The sequence below is a fragment of the Pteropus medius genome, unplaced genomic scaffold (assembly GCF_902729225.1).
Source record: "Pteropus medius unplaced genomic scaffold, Ma_sr-lr_union100, whole genome shotgun sequence".
NCBI lineage: Eukaryota > Metazoa > Chordata > Mammalia > Chiroptera > Pteropodidae > Pteropus > Pteropus medius.
In genome coordinates this window covers 26,635,833-26,657,735 of record NW_024349801.1, presented here as the reverse complement: position 1 = coordinate 26,657,735, position 21,903 = coordinate 26,635,833, and the positions used below count along the sequence as shown (strand labels likewise).

General features: G+C 33.8%; 1 protein-coding gene across 4 annotated transcripts in view; it reads right to left on the bottom strand.

The window, feature by feature from the left end:
• Positions 1–21,903, bottom strand: part of TTBK2 (tau tubulin kinase 2) — a 117,588-nt gene that overhangs the window by 62,837 nt on the left and 32,848 nt on the right. Inside the window, exon 2 of one of the 4 annotated variants that reach the window (XM_039888374.1) lies at positions 15,416–15,527. The exons of the other annotated variants lie outside the window; for them this stretch is intronic. The gene's annotated coding sequence lies outside the window, so the exon portion shown is untranslated. The remainder of the gene's footprint in view (positions 1–15,415; positions 15,528–21,903) is intronic. 4 annotated transcript variants of the gene reach the window in all.

The window sequence follows — 21,903 nt, the reverse complement described above, 5'->3', positions numbered from 1 at the left end:
ATAGTAAACGGAATATGAGACAATGAGGGGAAACTGAAAAAGTTTGAGGAAGTCACAGAATAAAAGCTAGATGGGCAAGATTTGGTAGAATGATGAGAAATACATCTCAACATTCAAAAAGAGAAAGAGCATATGGGAGATTGTTTTATAAACTATATAAATGTCTAACCAATGTACTATATACTTGAAACTAATAAAATAAAATTTAAAAAAAGAATTTGTCTACTGACTGAGTTAAAATGTAAACACAATCCAGACTTATTTTAATTAATAATTCCATACTGTTCTATTGCATCTAGGTTACCACACTGTTCTCTCATTCTCTATGCTTTGTCAAAGAGCAAGAATAGGTTCAATAGGAACAATAATTCACAATGTATACAATACATGTTCATCAGTTTACTTGTGTTTTACATATGTTTGAAAAACTGAGTTTCATCTAGTAAACTGCAGTAAGAATGGAAGAATAAAATGATAGTCAATTAGCAACTTACTCTTTTCCTCAGTTTCACAGAAACAATTAAAAAATCATTTAAAAGGTATTTTCCTCTTATTATCCATTCTTTAAGAGTCTACCTTCCTATCGTGTAACATTTAAATGCAGTATCTCTGTTACAACCATGAATGTCTTTGTAACAGAGATACTGCATTTAAATACAGTAAGGCCATACTAGATTTAACTCCTCTCTGTAACAGAGATACTGCATTATAAACAAAAGGCCATACTAGATTTAACTCCTCTTGGAATGCTTTTAAAATTTCTTTATACTAAAGTTATACTAAAATACTATTTATGTCTTGATACTAAAACCAAATTACTAAAAGATAGACATCAAAAAAACTGTGTACCCTTTATTGGGTCACCAAAACACAAAGTCAGTAGCAAATTTCTAGGACTCACATCTTCATTGTTTTAGATAAGAGCTTAATGAGCTCTTATCTCATACTTTACAGCACAGTGCACTATTGCTTTTCTATTTCAGATATATGCAATTAATGAAACTACTTAATAAAGTTATTTCAATAAATATGTACAAGTTTTAAAAGCATGGAGAAACTACAATTTAATTGGAACAGTAAATCTTCACCAGCACTTAGAGCAATTGTTAAAATAAATTTTGTAATAGCTAGTACAAACTGAGGTATCACTTCGTGAGTACAGGGATCATTGCTATCTTGTTCTGGTACCTACCACTATATCTGGCAAAAAGTGAAACACGCAATCAATATCTATGAGTGACAAAAAATTAATAGAAATAACAACAGCTAAGAAAACATGCATACTAGGCAAGCATATTGTATCAGGCATTATATTAAGTGCTTTACATGATTTAATCCTCACAACTTAATAATGTAAGTATTATTATTTTCTTTATTTTTCAGATGTAAAAATGGCAGCTTCGTGAGGTTAAGTACTTTGTCCAAACCCAACAGCTGGAAAAAGATGGAGCTGTTTGATTCTAGAGCCTCTGTTCTTAATCTTTATGACATAAGTGAAACAGATTTTAAATTCAAGTAACACCCTGTCAATAAATATTAAAACTAAAAGGGAAATAGACTATGACAAAACACAGACAAGAAGACTTACTATGGACCAAATATAAAAGTAAGGCAATAAGAATACAAGATAAATTAAGATGCATGCCCTCAAAGAGTTCAGAGCCCAGATATGTAAACAAAAAAATATATATAATACAGTATGATGAGCTCTATATTATAGACAAATTGCTATGGATACACAAAAGACTTGAAAATTTTGTTTATAAGGCTTTTCATGTATCAGATGAGAAGAGCATTCTAAGAGAAGGGCACCCACAAAGTCTGAAAGATCTAAGTTTATATGAATGATTGAAGAGTTAATAGGCTACAGGGCTGGATAAGGGTTAAAAGGTGGGCTGAGGTAGGGGATAATCTGAGACAAGGAAAGTATTCTAAAGTCTTGTATCCCACATAAAAGAATTCAGATTTGACTAATTATTAGATAATAGACTGGGGGAGGGGTAGTTCAAAGGTCTTCAAGCATAAGAGCTACATGATTTGGCCTGTGATTTGGAAAGGTAATACTATTTACCACTAGATGCTTATTTGTGGAAGAGAAGAGGTCAATTAGGAGGTTAATACAATAGTCCAAAAGATAAGGAAGGTTCAAATTAAAGCACTGGATGTGAGAATTTAAAGAGGAAAGGTTTCAAATTATGGTTTAAGAGACAGAATAAACAGATTATGGAGAAGAGAGAGGGAGAAAGTGAATAAAGACTTTTAGCTTAAGCTATATTGACAAGGTAAATTGCACTAATATTCACCAAAACAAAAGTTATGGTGTATGAGAGAGGATAATGATTTCTACTTTGGGGATTTTACAATGATTTTTCTAGAGGACATGCAAATTGTATTTTGCACAGGATACATACTGAGTGAATAGATGAATGAATAAGTTTTTTATAATAGCTTTACTGAAACATTGTTAGCATGCCAAAAAATCCACCTATTTAAAGTGTAAAAGTCAATGGTTTTTAGTAGATTCACAAAGTTGTGCAATCACCACTATAATCAATATTAGAACATTTTCATCAGCCCTACCCCACTCCACCAAAAAAAAACTATACCCTTTAGTAGTTAGTCACTGCCCACTCTCACAGTCTCTACTTTCTATCTCTATAGATTTGCCTATTGTGGACATTTTACATAAATGCAATCAGAGCTCTCTTCTCTCTCCACCATCGGAGAACACAGAGAGAAAGCAGCTGTCTATAAACCAGGTAGTGGGCTCTCACGAGGAACCAAAGTGGTCGGCACTTTGATCTTCAACTTCTCAGCCTCTGGAACTGGGAGAAATAAATTTCTATTGTTTAATAAAGAAGTTTTTTGTGACTGGCTTCTTTCACTTAGCGTAATGTATTCAAAGTCCATGTTGTAGCATGTATCAGTACTTCATTTATTTTCGCTGTTGGTAATAGTCTATTGGATAGATATATCACATTTTGTTTAGCCACTCATCAGTTGATTGTCCATTTGGATTGTTTCCACTTTTTGGTTATTATGAATAACGCTGCTATGAACATTCATGTACACATTTTTGTGTGGACACACGTTTTTATTTCTCATGGGTATGTAACTGGGAGTCAAATTGCTAGGTCATATGACAACCTCACGTTTAATCTTAAGCAGTCCATAGGAACTGCTGGAGTGTTTTCCAAAGGAGCTGCAGAATCTCACATTCTTCGGCAACATAGAAGGGTTCTAATTTTTCTCTATCTGACCTACTCTTGTTATTTATATCTTTTTAACTGTAGTCATCCTAGATGGAGTGAAGTGGTATCTCATCATAGTTTTGATTTACTTTTCCATAATGACTAATGACGTTGAGCATCTTTTCATGTGTTTATTTGGCCATTTGTATATCTTTTTTGGAGAAATGTCTATTCAGATCCTTTGCTGATTTTTTTCACTTGGGTTTTCTCTTTATTGAGCCATGAGAGTTCTTTAACTATCTTACAGTCTAGATAAAGTTCCATATCAATGTATAATTTATAAATATTTTCTGTTGCTGAACTTCTTTATCAGTTCTAATAATTTTTTAGTAAATTTTCTAGGATTTTCTATATATAAAATCAGGTCATCCACAACTAGAGATTCACTTCTTTCCAATCTGAGTGCATTTTATTTCATTTTCTTGACTTGAATAAAAAAAAAGTGTCAAGAGTAGAAATCCTTGTCCTGTTCCTTCTCTTTAGGGGAGTCAGTCTTTTTTAATAGATGTCCTTTATCAGGATGAAGAAGTTTCCTTCTATTCCCAGTTTGTTGAGTATTTTAATCATGAAGAGGTATTGGATTTTACTAAATGAGTCTTCTATGTCTATTGACATAATCATACAGTTTTTATCCTTTGTTCTACTGAAATAGTGTATTATATAAACTAATTGCATATTTTGAGCCAACCTGGAATTCCCTGGATAAGTCTCAGCTAGTCATGGTGAATAATTATTTTTATGTGTTACTGTTTGCTAGTGTTTTGCTGGGGATCTTTGCATCTAAACTCAGAAGGAAACATTGGTTTGCAGTATCTTTTCTTCTAGTGTCTTTTCCTGGTTTTGGGTTTTGGTATCAGAGTAATAGTGACCTCATAGAATGAATTGGAAAATGTGCCCTCCTTTTCTATTTTTTGGGGAAGAGTTTGTAAAAAAAAAAAAAAAAAAGAAAAGAAAAAAAGAAAAAAGGTGTTAATTCTTCTTTAAAGAAGCCATCTGGGCTTGGGCTTTCCACTGTGAGTAGCTGTTTTTTATTGTTATTAATTTGATCTCTTTATCTGTTATAGGTCTATTTAGATTTTCTATTTCTTCATGAGTCGGTTTCAGTAGTTTATGACTTTATAAGAATTTGTCGATTTCATTTATTTAATTTATTGCCATGTACTCCATAATATTTCCTTATTATAATCCTTTTTATCTTTATGAGATTAGTAGAAATGTCCTTTCTTTCATTCCTTTAGCTCCAGAATTTCTGCTTGGTTCTTTTTTGTAATTTCAATCTCTTTGGTAAAGTACTCCTTTTATTCATTAATTTTATTCCTGAGCTCACTGAACTGCCTTTCTGAGTTTTCTTGTACCTTGTTAATTCATGACTGCAATCTTGAGTTCTCTGTAACTTAAATCACAGTCTTCCATGACTTTGGTTTCCAGAGACTTGTCATTTTCTTTCTGTGTTACCATGTTACCTTGGTTTATGGTACTTGATGGATTGTTCCTCTGCCTGTGCATTTGAGGTAATGAACTCTTTTCTTGTTCGATACCATTTTGATATTAACAATTTAGTAGGCTGAAAATGAGAGGGCTTTCTTTGTTTTCCAGTATATGGTACTATAGCATCTACTAGAATTTTTTTTACCTGTACTTCTTGCTGTATTTGTTTTACCTGTACTACTTGCACTTCTGAGGTCACAATGGGGGGGGCTGCCCCTGCAGTCATGGAAACTGGCACCTGGATGACTGAGGTGGTAAGTGTCCCCACTGTGTCCAGGTCCTTTCAGTATTGGGGTACCACCATGGTAGAGGGGGATGTGGAGCCTGCAGCACTACTGCATTGGTCTTTATGGCTGCTGGCACCACTGTGCTGTAGCCCATCTCCATTGCTGCTATGGGATTCTGCCTCAATGTGGAGAAGAAGGAACCAGATTCTTTGAGCACCTACACTGCTTCTGCCCCTCTTACTCTTCAATGATCCACAATGTGGGGACCACAGCCTGACTCCTCCACTACTAGCATGTTAGCTGGGGCTGCAGCAGGCACCAAACTGCATCTGCAGACACCATTCCCTGTTCTTCCCTGTTCAGTCTCTCATAGGCACTACAATACACCTGCCTTCAGATGTACCAATGCATGGATCTCTAGGTGTGTTTCTGTGTTGAGCAGAGAAACTTTTTTGGATTATAGGTGTCTCACTTGTAAATTTACAAGGAGATACAAAGGGGTCTTCTCACTCTGTCATGATGCTTCCTATGTCCTTAGTTCTGATTTTAGTAATTTGAGTCTGTTTTTTTCATCTGTCTAGATAAAGGTTTTTAAATTTTTTTCAAAAGAACCAACTTGTGGTTTTTTGGGGGCATTCCTCATTGTTTTTCTATTCTCTATTTTATATTAATTTCTACTGTAATCTTTATTATTTCCTTCCTCTATTACATTAGGTTTAATTTGCTCTTCTCTTTCCAGTGTCATAAGATGAAAGGTTAGGTTATTTATTGGAGAACTTTCTGGCTTTTTACTATAAGTGTTTACTGCTATAAATTTTCTTCTAAGCACTGTTTAAGCTATACCTAATCATTTATGAATCTGTAGAAAACCACTCTGGAACCTTACAAGGTAGGGTCATTAATGCCATATACCACACAGAACAACACATCATTTTTCTTTGAGGGAGACACAAGACTGATGGAAAGAAAAAAGGCACTGGCTTAGAGTTAAATCGCAACTCTGCCCCTTAATAATTATGGGACCTTAAGCAAGTCTCAGTTTCTTCAGTAGAGCTACTGACGAAATTAAATGAAATAATATATTCAATAAAGCATTTACTTGATTAACTATCCAGCATACATTCCCCTTACTAACAGCACCTAAATTTTCCTTGAGGAATGATTTTCCTCAATTGTGTTATCTACTGTCTCAATGGTCTTGATCCACTCCCAGGTCCAAAGTTGGAAATTAATTGCTCAAAGCTAATCAGAGTAATCTAGAAATTTCTCTTTTGTCATGAAGATCAGTTTGATGATGAGAAGAAAACTAGATAATCAAGGCCTAAGACAATGTATGACATTGCTCTAACAAATACAACTGTTTTAGGGATGTTCTAATCAGAGCAAAACTCAATACTTTCAAAAGATAATTAGGAGAAGAGTTTTTTTTAGAAAAGAAAAAAAATGTACCTCCTTTCCAGTTGCTACCAGCAACCATCTCTCAACTGTAAAGGAAAACAGCATGAAGATAAAGTCCACAATATAAAGAGAGAGAGAGAATTACAGAAGAAAAAAGAAATAGATACACAGATACATGCAAAAGAATGAAAACTAGACTCTATCTTATATCATACAGAAAAATCAATTTAAAATGAATTAAAGACTTGAACATAAGATCTGAAACCATAAAACTCACAGGAGAAAACATAAGATGTAAGCTACATAGGTCTTGGCAATGATATTTTGGATTTGACAACAAAAGCAAAGATGACAAAAGCAAAAATAAACAAGTGGTACTTCATCAAACTAGAAAGTTTCTGCACAGCAAAGGAAACTATAAACAAAATAAAAGGCAACCTACAGAATGGGAGAAAATATCTGCAAATCATTTATCTGATTACAGGTTAATATCCAAAATACATAAAGAACTCATACAACTCAGTAGCAAACAAACAAACAAACAAACAAAAAACCTGATTAAAAAATAAAGAGGGGAGCTTATTAGACATTTTTCCAAAAAAGATATCAAATAGAACAGGTACATGAAAAGGTACTCAACATCACTAATTGTCAGGGAAGTACAAATCAAAACCACAATGAGATGTCACCTCACACCTGTTAGAATGGATATTATCAAAAAGATAAAAAATAACAAGTGTTGGGAGGATGTAGAGAAAAGAGAACCTTGTGCACTATTGATGGAAATGTAAATTGGTGCTGCCACTATGGAAAACATTACAGAGTTTCCTCAAAAACTTAAAAATAGAACTAACATATGATCCAGAAATCTCCCTTCTGGGTATATACCTTAAGAAAATGAAATTACTATTCGAAGAGATATCTGAACCCCATTTTCAATGCGGATTATTTACAATAGCAAAGACATTGAAACAAACTAAGCATCCATTGACAGATGAATGGATAAAGAACACATGGTGTGTGTATATATGTATATACATATATATAAAACAATATCATGCAGCCATTTGTGACAACATGGATGGATCTTGAGGGCATTATGCTAAGTGAAATATGTCAGACAGAGAAAGGCAAATATCTACCATATGATCTCATTTACATGTAGAATCTAAAAAAACTAAACTCCCCAAAACAGAACAGATCAGTGGTTGCCAGAAGGAGGGAATGGGAGGTGGGGAAAATGGGTGAATATAGTCAAAAGGTACAACTTCCAGTTGTAAAATAAATAAGTCTTGGAAATATAATGTACACCATGGTGACTATAATTAATAATACTGTATTGTTTATTTGAAAGTTGCTAAGAGATGAGATCCTAAAAGTTCTCATAAGAAAAAAATTGTAACTATGTGAGGTGGTAGATGTTAACTAAACTTATGGTAATCATTTTGCAATATATATATAGATATAGATATAGATATAGATATATCAAGTCATTATGTTGTACACCTTAACCTAATATAAAGTTATACGTCAATTATATCTCAGTAAAAGTAGGAAGAAACAAAAGAGTCAGAATCCAGATTAAAATATACCTAAAGCCTATCCTACCTCTGGATCTTTCCGTTTGGTATGGAGGAAAGTGCATGTGCTCAAGACTGCTTGAATTAAGTATCAGTTTTTTCACTTGCTAGCTTGTTACTTAATCTCTATAAGCCACACAAAGAGTAACAATAGTGTTTACTTCGAAGGGTTATTGCACATGTGAAATCAGCTAAGATATATCTAATAATTAATATACTGCCATGGTACACAGGAAGTGCTCAATATGTGCTCCTTATCATTACTATTAAAGCTTAGTGATTAAGAGCACTAGTTTTAGAACACAACAGATATAAACTAAAATCCTAGCTCTTCTATTTACCACTTTTGTGCCCACGGACAGATTAACCTCTCTTAGGCTCAATTTCTTAAACAATAAAAATGAGGAAAGTTGAGGTAAAAATTAAATCAAATAATATTTTTTTAAAACAATGCCTGGCACAGAAAAAATGATAAATGGTTGCTAGCATCATCATTATACTATAGGTACAAATTGCTTCTCAAAGTGGTTGTAGCAATTTATACTTCTTCTATTTGGGACACAAGGGAGTTCCTATTTCTCTATGCTCATCAACACTTAATACTGTCAGATTTTCCCCCTCAATCTAAATGAACTGGTATCTTACTATAATCTATATTTCTCTAATTACTAATGAGGTTCAGCATCTTTTTATCAGTCAAGTGATCATTTAGGTTTCCCTTCTTTATAAATTATTAGTTCTTACCCTTTGTCCATCCCCTCTCTGTCCACTCCTATGACTGACTACTTCAGCTAGGACATCACTATCTCATAGAGCATTTATTTTTATTTTATTTTTGTTTTATATTGGAGCTTAGGATTTGTCTTTTCTTTTCTTTTTTTAATTTTAATTATTATGGTGACATTGGTTAACAAAATCCATTGTTTGAGGTGTACAATTCAACAGCAAAGCATATATATACATTGCATTATGTGTTCACCACCCATAGTTAGATTTCTTTCTGTCACCACATATTTGATCCCTTTTATACTTCATCCACTTCCCCGCTTCCCCTTTCCCCCTACTCATAAAGCATTTAACTAGAATCCTTTGCCTCTATGTTCTCCAAATACTTTAAGGCCCTCACTAGTTCCCTGTCACTATATTCTTCTTCTCCATATAATTGGTGCCACTTAACTCTCACCTTGAGACTCAAGCCCACCTCATTCTCTCCCTTAGGCTCAGCAGGAAACATTTATGGAGCTTCATCCAGCACAATACTCTGGCTGCCATAATGCAACCATGTTTGCTGCTAGTCTTGTCCTGATCTATCTCCTTGGTTCTGACAGCTGAGTTTCTGCCTAGTTTTCCTTTTGTTCCCTTCTCAGTTCTCTGATGGTCTTTGTATACATTTTCCTTATAACTTATCATTCTGCAATGTCATTACTCATTCTCTCTATGTCAGTCTGGCTTGATTATTAGCCCCTGAGGACAAAGACCATGCCTTCTTTATATCCCTAGCACCTAGCCTAATGATTCAAATATACTCATGCCTAAGAAGGAAAGAAGGAAGAAAGAGAGAATGAAAATGATTGGTAAACTACCTACTACCTTGGACTTTCTAGGGCTAAGGCCATTTTCTCCTCCACTGTATTGTCCCTCTCCCACCTCCATAAGCCCAAATGTCAACCTTAGAATGACAAGCACCAGCTTGCCTTGTCATGTGTTTCATCTATCCTTTATAAACAACCTACTGGATTCCCCCGATGTTGACTGCCCCAATGGACTATCACCTATTGTCTACTGACCCAACTCATCTGATTCCATCTAGTCTGTCAAATCTGAAAATACTTTACTGGACCAGGCCAAACATGACTCATAATGTTACTACCCACACATTAGTCATAGGATAATCTCCCTAAAATATTGTTTTTATCACATCATTTGTCTACTCAAGAAACCATAAACAATAATTCCTAAAGATATAAGATTAAAATGGTGAGCCTAGAATTCAAGATTCATTCTACATTACTTATCAAACTTCATTTCCTTCAGTTCTTCTGAATAAATTATATAGTCTGATGAGGTGTAGTTCTTTTTATATTTTCTCTCTCAAATGTTCTACTTTGTTTTTGCCCACATTATTTCCCTCGACCTCATCTCCTCAAATTAAATACAACTCTTAATATCTAAATATCCCTGTAGGAGGTAATATCAACCAACTAACACTCAAGATTTGATTTTCAGACATTAACAAGTTAGTCACCTAGCAAGGTCCCAAAGGGGAAAAAATAAACAGGACAATTAACATAAGAGTTCCCTGGAGACAAATAAGAGCAATAGAGTCTGGTGCACAGATAGAATTTGAGAAAAAAGAAAAGTCAACAAGGTAGCACTGATCACTAGGAGTCATAGGACCATAAGAAAATATAGGATGGAAATATATTAACAAATGAATTTTAACTTTCTGCTTATGTGTCTTTTATGTTTAAGAAATCCTCAAAAAGATAAAAGGAATCCTGAACATACAAACTAGATCTTTACTAATCACTCAAAATGCTACCATTAAAGCTTTTTCTTAATCTTCTAGCTCTTAACCACTTTACCCAATAGGGAATGCTTGTGGTCTGTCATCAAGCTCTGCGCAAAAGAGAAATAATCAGTGATATCTCCACCTAAAAAAAGACAATAAGAAGTGGACTCAATTTAGATAGAGAGATAATATCTATAGATACTGTGGCATGGTAGTACCTTGCTAGTCAAACAGAGATGTTAACTATGATATAAAAAAGGATTTCTGTTCATCTAAGGCAAGAGTGATAATAGTGGTAAACTCTTCTCTAGCTGTCCAAAGTCTTTTTTAAAAAAGTAAATATGCTGTATTCTAAACTAAATGCATATAACCTAATGAATCTTTTTGTTCTTATAATTTTGGATGATCACCTACTACTCTTGCTTTCAATTTAAGAGCTTAAAACTATGGCAGGTGGGGGTATGGTGGTCTAAACTCCAACATTAAATATTAATGAGTAAAAATATTGTGCAAAAGGCAAGTCATTTCACATGACTTGCTGCTAGAGGAAAGTAAAACAATCAGAAAGGGGCATTAATCATTTTTCTTTTTAAATCAAAAAGCCATTTAGTAATAAAATTAAAAGCTGAGTTAAAAAGTATCCCAAACCCACTAAAGGGATACTCTGGAATGTAAAGAACAAATTCCAGCAAACACTGAGATTTTGCAAAGATGGACTACTATGTTGCTAAGGACACTACAAAACTAGTCTTAGCTTCCTTACTCATCTATTATTTACTCATATTTACCCACTCTTCACCAAAAACTAACAAAACACCCACTCTAATCATAACAACTTGTGAAATATCTACACCATGGGAGATAAAAAATATAAAGCTAGATCCTGTTCTCAAAGAATTTATAATCTTGTTGAACTTATTACAAGACTAATACAGACAACACAAGATCAAATGATAGCTTACAAAAAAAAGAATAAGCATTATAGAGAAATCAACAGATTAATTGGATCAGAATGCATCATAGAGCTTGGAGCTTGACTAAGTTAACTTGACAGGAATACAAAAAGAAGGAAGAGGTATCGTATCCTCTCAACGAAGTCCCCAGGAAAAATAATTCAGTCAAGGAATCTAACATGCAAAGGCTCCTATCAGTTCTCATGACACTGCCCATCTAACAATCTCTTAGGTTCTAAGTAGCTCACCAGGAGCCAAAGGCAGAAGGAAGTTTTCAAACCAACAAAGGGAATTCTATCATCTAAACAATGACCAATTTATAACTACCAGGCTTTTGTGGTTAGAATGAAAGAGGGGAAAAAAGAGTACAATTTCATCACCCTATCTGTTTTTAAAATGTACTTATCTATTACAAAAAATGTATGAACGAATGAATACATGTAAAAATACATGTAAAGATAAAGAATTAAGGGACCACTCCAAGAGGCCCAATATCTGCATTACAGGTTCCAGAAGAGAAGACAGAGAAAATAGAGGGGTGGAGATCACCAACAAAATAATTCAAGAACATTTTATGAGAAAAACCTTTGGATTGTCAGTTTGAAGAAACAAAACTAGATTAAAAAAAAGAAAACTCACACAAAAAAAACGCCCATATCATGATATTCATAAAATTGCAAAACACTTGGGGAAAAGAAAAACTGAAAAGTTGCCTAGGTAACAAGACTCATAATGGAATTACACTTCTCAATCGCAACAGTAAATATGAAGACTAATTTCTGAAGTAAAATTTTCAATCCAGAATTCTATATCCAGCCTGTTTTCCATTTAAACATCAGAGTAAGATAAAAACACTTTCAGACATGCAAGAGAGGTCTCAAAAATATACTTCCCATGCACTCTTTACTAAGAAAGTTAGTAGAAGAGTGTTTCCCTAAAATGAGAATAAATGAAAAAGAGAAAGGGATTCAACAAGGCATACAATATAGAAAAGCAAAGGGAATCCCCAGGAAGATACTGAGAAGTGATCCAAGTATGACAGTTGTGAACACAGAGAATAACTAGGCATGACTGGCGCACACTAGGAGGTTCATGGAAAGATTTCCCCAAGAAGAAATTAAGAGTTGTTGTATGTTATCAGTAGTTCTTTTTTATTGCTGAATTGTATTCCACTGTATGACAGTTGATTTATCTACTCACTCTCTGAAGGACATACTTTTTGGAATAAAGAATAAAGCTGATATAGTCATGTGCATGCTGTATATTAAAATGAATTTTAATTTCTCTAAAATAAATGCCTAGGAGTGGGATTGCTAGGTTACATAGTAAATTCATATTTAACATATGGTAAGTATATGTTTAATTATCTTCTAGAGGAGCTGTATCATTTTGCATCCCAGTCAGCAAAGTATGAAGGTTCCAGTTGTTCCATATCACTGTCAATATTTGATATTGTCAACCGTTTTTGATTTGCCACTCTAATGGATATACAGTGATAAGTCATCATGGTTTTAATTTGCATTCCCCTAATGGCTAGTTATGTTAAACATTTTTTCATGAGCTCATCTGCCATTCTTTATTCTCTTTGCCAAAGCCTATGAAACTTTTAATTGGATTGTTTGCTTTTGGTTGAGTTTTCAGAGTTCTTTACATAGTCTGAATATAAGTCCTTTGCAGGTATGTGATTTGCAAGTATTTTCTCCCAGTCTATCATCTGCCTTTTCATTCTCTGAATAGTGCCTTTCTCAAGCAAAGTTTCTGATTTGATGAAGTCCAAATCATCAATTTCTTCTTTTATGAGTAATGCTTTTGGTGTCATGCGAAAAACAGCCTACACCCAGGTCACAAAGATTTTCTCCTATGCTTTCTTCTAAAAGGTATATAGCTTTATATTTCACATTTAGATGTGTGGTACATTTTTGTTCATTTTCGTATAATATGTGTGGTTTAGGTCGAGGTTCATTATCTTAGTATGTGACTGTGTGATTGTTCCAACACCGCTTATTGAAAAGACTTTTTTCCCACTTTGAAATTTTGTAAAAAATTATTGGCCATATTTGTGTGGGTCTATTTCTGGAATCTATTCTATTTCATTGATCTATATGTCTATCCCTTTGCCAACACCACAGTCTTGATTATGGTAGCTTTGTACTGAGTTTTAAAATCATGTAGTTTGATTTTTCCAACATTTTTCTTTTTCAAAATTGTTTTGGCTATTCTAGGTCCTTGGCCTTTTTATGGAAATTTTAGACTCAGTTTCTCTATAACCACAAACAGTGCTGTTGGAATTTTTACTGGTATTGTGTTAAATCTAAAAACTATATGGAGAGATTCAACATCTTTACTATGGTGAATCTTCTATCTAATTCATGAATACTGCATGTCTCCCCACTTGCTTAAATCATCTTTGATTATTTTTAATCAGGGTTTTATAGTTTTCAGCACAGAGATCTATCTATACATATTTTATTAACTTTAAATCTAAATATTTCATCTTGGGGGAGCTATCATAAATTTTTTTAATTGTTTATCATTAGTATATAGAAATATGATTCGTTTTTGTGGGTTGATTTTGAATCACTTGCTAAACTCATTTATTCTAGGAATTTTTTTTTGTGGATTCCTTGGGATTACCTACACAGATAATCATGCCATCTACAAATAGGAACAGTTTTATTTCCTTTCCAATCTACATGCCATTATTTCTTTGAATATTTTTTGCTGCACCACACTCATTCTCTTCTCATTCTGGGTCTCTTGATGACACAATGTTAGATATGATGATAGTTTCGTGGGTCCCCAAGACTATTTGTTTTTTTAACCTTTTTTTTCCTGTTCAAACTGAATGATTTCTATTGATCTATTTTCAAGTTCACTGACTAATCTGTCGTGTCCACTCTGATACTGAGCCCATCCAGTCAGTTTTTATTTCCATTACCGTATTTAGTTCTAAAGTTTCCATTTAGTTCTTTATATCTTCTATTTCTTTGCTGAGCCTTTGTATCTTCCCGCTCATTCCTGGAACATGGTCATTATAGTTGATTTTAAAAATTTTTGAGATAATTTTAACATCTGTGTAATCCTGGCATTGGGATCTGTTTTCTGTCTTTTCCCATGTGAGTTCAGATTTTTCTGGTTCTTTTTAAGCAAAGTAATTCTAGATTGTATTCTGGACTTTTTGAATATTGTTATGAGACTATGGGTTTTATTTAAGTCCCACTGAGAATGTTGGTGTTTTTGTTTTAGCCAGTAATTGACTCAGGTGGGTTTGCACTTCAAGTTCTGACCTGTCTTCTGTGGGTTGTGTTTCCAATTTCAATTCAGTTATATGCTTTACAATTGTCCCACGTAGTGTCCAGTTTGGTGATCTATACCACAATTCAGTCCTCAACATTTATATATGCTGTTTAGAATAAGCTCATGTGTACCCAGCTTAGAAGTCAGCTCAGCAATCTTTAAGCAACTTTAAGTGGTCAGTTTCCCAAGATCCTCATTCTCCTGCAATCTTCTGGTTCCCTGGGACTCCCCTTCACCAGCCTTCCAGGAGAAAGCTGAGGCTTCATTAACCCCATTTTGCTGTGTACTTCCCAAGGCTGTGCCAGAAGTCAAAGTCAAGCAACAGAAGAGCAGAAGGAGAAGAAAAGAAATGGGATTTTCTCCACACTCTTGAGACCATAGCTCCTCCAATTTGAGAGGAAAGTTTCCCTCCCCATGAGATTCAGGTTCCTGCCTACCCCCATTGAGGCCACGGCAGCCACTGCTAAGCACTGCTTGAGGCCTGGGGTGCAAGAGAATGAAGAAAAGGAAAAAAAGAAGAAAAAAGAAAGGATGTAGGATTGCCACATTTTGTCTGAGCATTACAAGACCCCTTTCCCACTCCTTGAGTTAGAACTAGAGGACTTCTCCTGGTGCTTTTTCTGTCCGCGTTAATAATGCGCACTTCCAAGTTTCAGGATACATTAGGTTCAGGCTGGGGCGTACTGGAAGAAAAAAATGGTAAACTCACCGCCGGTTTGGTGGTACTTTGAATTCTGGTCTTCTTCCCCAATGTGCCTCCTACTATTTATTTTTCAGAGTCCTCAAATAGCCACTCCAAGCATTCTGTCCAGGTTTTACAGCTGTATTCAGTGGGAGAGACAGGGTGAAGTGTGCTTACTCCATCTTATCTGGAACCAGAACCTGGACTACTGTTTTTCATAACGAACTTTGTAGAACTGATTATATAAACTATTTGTATAACTTTGATGCTAAATTAAAAATTGAAAAAAAATAAATCCTGTAATAACCTTACTGAGGAAAAGGGAAGAGGCAAGTTAATAGGATCACATTTTTTTAAGCATATATACTTTTGGATATTACATGCTTAGGAAAAAAGGGAAGTTCTTAATTGTACTTGCCCTATTTATTTAAATATTATTTTATCCATGGATTTTTATAAATATGAGGGCTGTTATAAATTTTTTTTAAAAGAAAATAAAAATAGGAGTTATCCAGAGTATGAGACAGAGGAAGCAAACTGCAGATAAGAGGCCATAAACTGTTTAAGAAACTGAAAAAGCTCAGGATGACCAATATTCCAGTGTAAGCCCAACAATTTCAAGAAAAGAGGCTAGAAAAGCAGAAAGGAGTCAATCCAAGGTCTTGTATGCAATGTTAATATGCAAGGACTTTACCTGAGAAAAGAAAGGCCCTGAAGTGTTTTAGCAAAAGTGGAGGAGTGACATGATCCAATGGATATATTTGAAGGAACACTCCGGCTACAGAACATAATGGTACACAGAAGATGAGTCTTACTATCTGAATCTATGGGGTTATACCAAGTTGTAGAACAGTATATATACAGTATGATTCCACACGTTGTTGGGGATGTGGGTAAGGGAGGGAGGGAGATTTTATACACACACACACACACACAATCATACCATTATAAATGTTGTATATAATGATATGATTATATACCCATATATATAATCATATGATTTTATATGTGATTATGTATATGATATATACACATATATGTGTAGATAGATTATAATATGTACAAATGTTTCTAGGGGAAAAAAACACAAGAAACCAGTTAACGGTGATTAACTTTGGAGAAAGAGAGTGAAGGGCTAAAAGAAAGAAAACTTTTATTTTTTACTTTATTCTTGTTTGATTTTTAAATTTTTTGCTGTGAATATTTACACTCTTAAAAAAAGGTTGTAAACAAAATGGAGGGAAGTCTTCTGCATAAGTTAGATAAAAGGTAGATATAAGATATTAAAACAAGACAAACTCAGCATTTAAGTAGCACTGTTTCTAGTATATAGTAAGCACTTAAACACTGCTTAAAATCTCCCCACAAATAAGATATTACCAAGCATTTATAAAGTAAGTTCACAACTCAAAACAACTTTTTAATTAAATTATACCACACTACATTGCACTAATTTACCATGTATTTTTAAGCATTCAGAAATTTAAAGAGACAATAAGAATGAATTTTGAGTTATGATGATTACTTTACATTTTTACCATAAAAGATATTTTTGCATTATTCTTTTCAATTTCTTAAGCACTGACGGGTATAAAGGGAAAAAGTAAAAGATCCTCTCCTATCCTGATTTCTCTAATTCCAATACCCAAACATAATCATTCCCAATTCCCAGACTTGTACATATAAAGCACATATAAATATAAGTATGTATGTATATACAAAGACATACACATACACATTATATTCTATTTCAAAGAAATGGATCTCTGCTCCTTTTATAATAATCTAGACCTATTCTATTTCCTATGTGTCATTTTCTAAACCCAAACAGGGTAATGAATAAACAAATCCCCAAGCTAGCAGATATTAGATCTTCCAAGCAGGTAAATGTTAAAATGAACATACTTAAACAGATAAAGTTCTCAGAGATCTCCTAATACTCTTTAATGAAAGAGATGAACCTTAACCAGGGCAAGTAAAATTATGTAGGGGGAAAGAATACATAGGTTGAAACAAAAGGGCAAGTGATAAGTTAAAGGATATGACGACGGGTAAGAGTTTATCCCTAACTTTTTATGTCCCGGAGTTTATGCTCTCCCATAAAAGGAGTTATCAGAGATCTTATAACACCCTTTGATGAAACACATGAACCTTAACGAGGGCAAGTAACTCTGAAGTAACTTTCATAAAGTCTTCTATATGGGAAAGAAATTACATATTTCTTACATTATTATGACTGGGGAAAGGGAGTAGTCATACTTTGCAGAAGTAGCTGGAGACTTCAAGAGAAGAAGGCAGAAGGTATAGTTGCTCTACTGTAATAGTAGCCCTTCTTCCCAACTCTCAGAGCTTGTGCTCTGTAGTCTCCAAGGCAAAAATGAAATCTAGGACCAATATTTAAAGGTTAAAAAAAAATTTTTAAAGCCCATAATGAAGTGAAGCGTTAAAATGGGACAGAAAAACAGGACAACCTTCTAGTCGCTCAGTGATTTAGGTAGTGATTTTTAAACACCACAAGTTTCATTAGATTGAACACATTATAGAAGGAACACACATAAGAATTAGTGAGAAATCCAATCTACAGAATATTTTTAAAGAAAACCTATTTTTATGCTTTGGTATATGCTTATAAACCAATTGGAAGCAAGTAAAAATATAAACTATAAAGATCCTGAGAAGATTTCCTTTAATGAAAAGGTACACTAAGTATAAATTATATTAATTTTACAATATTCTGAATTCCCAAAACATTAGACTCACCTATACGCAAAGAAGCTAAAAGGCTTCTAAAACCATATAGAAATCATTTTCTGGAAGATCCAAATGACTGTCTTTTATAACGGTAAAGAACTGAATCTCTACATAATATAGTTTTGAGAATCTAAGCCCTAGTCATACAAAGATGACTTTATCAACTAGTATTTATGGTACTCTTTAACAAATTATTCCAGAACCTCGATATGTCTTTTTCTTATCAAAAAACTAAAACAACAATGAACTTTATGAAAAATATAACAGTCAGAAATAAAAGTTATGTTATCCTATTCTCCCACATTTCCACTTACAAATACATGCTATCACCAAATAAAAATATACTTTATCATTTTGCCACTGAGCATATGTTAAATTAAATTATATGTAATTCCTGCCCTTTAAGAAGCTTACGATTTAAAAGAGAACACAAATATATTTTTAAAGTAAAATAAACAAAATGCAAATTGGAAAGTCCATAGAAGAATAAACCAGGCAAAATCTAGAACTTACTAAAACCTATAGAGAAAAATGTGTTGGCCCAATAACAACCCTAGTAGTGCCCGTATGTGGTCCCAATTGTTTTTCAATACAAGGAAACAGGACTTCATGGAGGAATAGGTTCCTGATTCCAACAACAGTGCAGGGAAAGTTCAAGGAAAGCTTGAAACATGCTATGCCAGAAAGCAAGAATAACAACAAAGAACACGTGGGTCGTATTTCAGAAGGACAAAGCAGCCAACTTGAAGGGGCTTCCAATAATCAAAGATGTGAAAATTTGAGCATCAAAAGAATGACTGCAATGGGTTGATATTACATATATAAAAATCCATGAGCTCACGGTGATACTCTAAACAAAAATCAACTCACTGGTCACATAAGGGTACAACTTATTACTCTAAAATATGGTTAATAAAAGGGAAGAAAAATCAAGTCTTTATCCCGTCCTTCCCACAGTAACATATATTTCAGGAAGAACAGACAGCTGTAAATAAAGTTCTATTTTGTAGAATAATTTCAGTTCAGAAATTTGGAAAGAAGGAAAAAAAAATCTGAAAAATCACCATTTTGTAATCCCTATGGAAACAATGGATGTGGTCAATGTACTCTTGCCAACAAACAACATGAATCTCATCAAGTCTCTAGATCTAACTACCATTTCACAGGAAACATGGAGAACAGAAAAACATGTTAAAAGACACCACGAGGATATGATCAGCCAAATCCAAAATTTGGACTAGTCTATCACACTAAGAACTTCAACAGTTTCTTTAACTAAATGGCACCCTACATCTCCAAAAAAGAAAAAAAAAAGGGTGGGAGAACTCTTACAGGTTAAGAGAGACAAGAGATATGTCAACCAAACGTAATGTGCCTGCTGTGTATCTTGATTAGAACAAGCCAACTGTAAAAGGATATTTTTGAGACATTGAGAAAAATTAAACACTGCTAGATTTTAGATTGTATTCAGAAATAATTTTGTCAGGTGTTTAAGACTGTTGTGTTTATGTTACTTAAAAAAAAAAAAAAGTCCCTTAATGTAAATTACGAACTTTAGTTAGTAACAATGTATTAATATTGGTTCACCAATTGTAACAAATGTACCACATTAATACAAGACATTAATGATAGGGAAGACTGAGGTGAAAGGAATATGAAAAATCTATTTTCCGCTCAATTTTTCTGTAAACCTTAAACAGTTCTAAAAAGTAAAGCTGAATAAAAACTGGAACATGGGCTTTCTCTCCAATGAGGTTCTTTAATCCATTCTTAAAACTGGTCAGCTGAGGAGTTTCCACAATTCATTATTTCTTCACCTTTTCAATAATACAGACCCCCTAAATTTTCCTAAAGTTTAATAAAAACTACTTCTAATATGTTCTCATACCATTCTTTTTTTTTTTCTTGTGTGTGAGGACAAGAGGCTAAGACTTTCTATGTTCCAACAGATACAATTTAATGGATTCACAAAATCATCAATCATCAACAAAGTTCTCATAGGCAAAGTAATGTTTGTCAAATTTTAACATATCTCCAAACCTCCCACCCACCACATACACTTCAACCCCATACATGCCCTGATTGTCTGGTAATTCATCTCTCTATAAAATAAAAAATATTTTCATTTTAAAAAAAAATCCCTCATCTATTACATAAATACTAAAGACAAAATGATGTCTAAAATTTCTTTTCACATACTCCAGCAAGGTGGGGAAAAGTGTTAAAGGAGTAGGATGCAGATGCAACAAGATTGGACCAATGCTGCTAGTTACTGAAACTAAATATTGAATACATGAATGTTCATTATATAATGCTCCATTTTTTGTATATCTGAAATCTTTCATAACAAAAAATTAGGGGAAAAAGCAAATTTAAAATTTGCCGGATTCTAGATACATAGCAAATTTTAAGATTGGAATGGAAATCTAACTTTTAAAAAAATATATTGATGGTAGGTTCCTGAGATATTGCAGAATTACTAGTGAACAATTTGAAATCACAGGACAGAGGTTCTTCCTTCTTGTCACAGCACTGCACATAAAACTGTATTTATTTATTTTTTAAAGTGGTATGGTAAGATACAGCTCAAGAAATCATAAAAATGGAGAAGTGAGGAAATCATAAAATATTTATTTAAGATGGGAGAGAAGAGAGAATAACTAATCTAACAGACTAGGGAGGCAATTATTCCCTTTGCACAAAATTTCAAAGCAAATAAAAAACAAAGGTTTGAAGATAGTATAGTCGCAAATGGAGAAAAGGAAGAAACACAAATAAATGGTTATATAGAGATGTAGCTCTGAAAAATGATATTAATAAAAGTTAAAGCTTAATAAGTTTTATGGTTCTCTTTACTAGGAATACTTTAGAGAATAATAACTCAGTGTAGAAGTACTATCTAATAGGCCTATACAGTTTAGTTTTACAAGTGATTAAAATATTCAAACACATTTGTATAAACCAAGTACAACCTAGGGGTCTAGCTTGATTCAACAGCAAATTGTAGGATACATTTAGAATAGTTCAGAGAGCTTTGAAAAAATAGTATTCTGATGTAATAACCTCAGGAAGGTAAGTCAGAAGAAAAGATGGGGTAAAGTGTTAAGGCCTTCATACTTTAAGACCAATAAGAAAGGAACACACTGGTAATGAGTGTTATGTATGAGCTAAGGAAATCTAGAGTTGTTAAATACAGGAAAAACTAAGAGAAAATTGAGAAGTAAGAAGTCATTATGCCAACAGGAAGACAAAAGCAGTTCAGCCCCAAAAAATGTTCTCAAAAGAGTCTAGATTCCAAAGCACCCTCAACAAAATGAAGTTGTGAGGCGTAAGTATACAGAAAGCACAAGCTAGTTAGGAAGCCAAGAAAAGAAAGTCAAGGGCTGCCTAACTGAATTACAGACCAGAAGATAAAAACCTATTAATTTTTGGAAAGTGAAGGTCTGAGAAACAGAATGTCATGTGGCTATAAGCAAATAGGAAAAACATTTTAGGTAATTGTATGAAAGGTAAAACAGAAAGAAAGAAGAGACCTAGCATCCAAGGGTCTCCAATTCACCCATTAAAAAGTACTAAACTGATCTTCAAGCTTTATCACACAGATTCCTGGGTAAACCCTGGTTAAAATAGGCAAGAGAACCTACTAAAAGGGCGACAGAGCTGTATCCTGCCCTCACCTGGAAACATCTCCTCAGGGCCAAGTATGAGAAAGACAGGTGAAGCTGTCCAGGCCAAGTTGTTGCTTACATACCCTTCATGGGTTT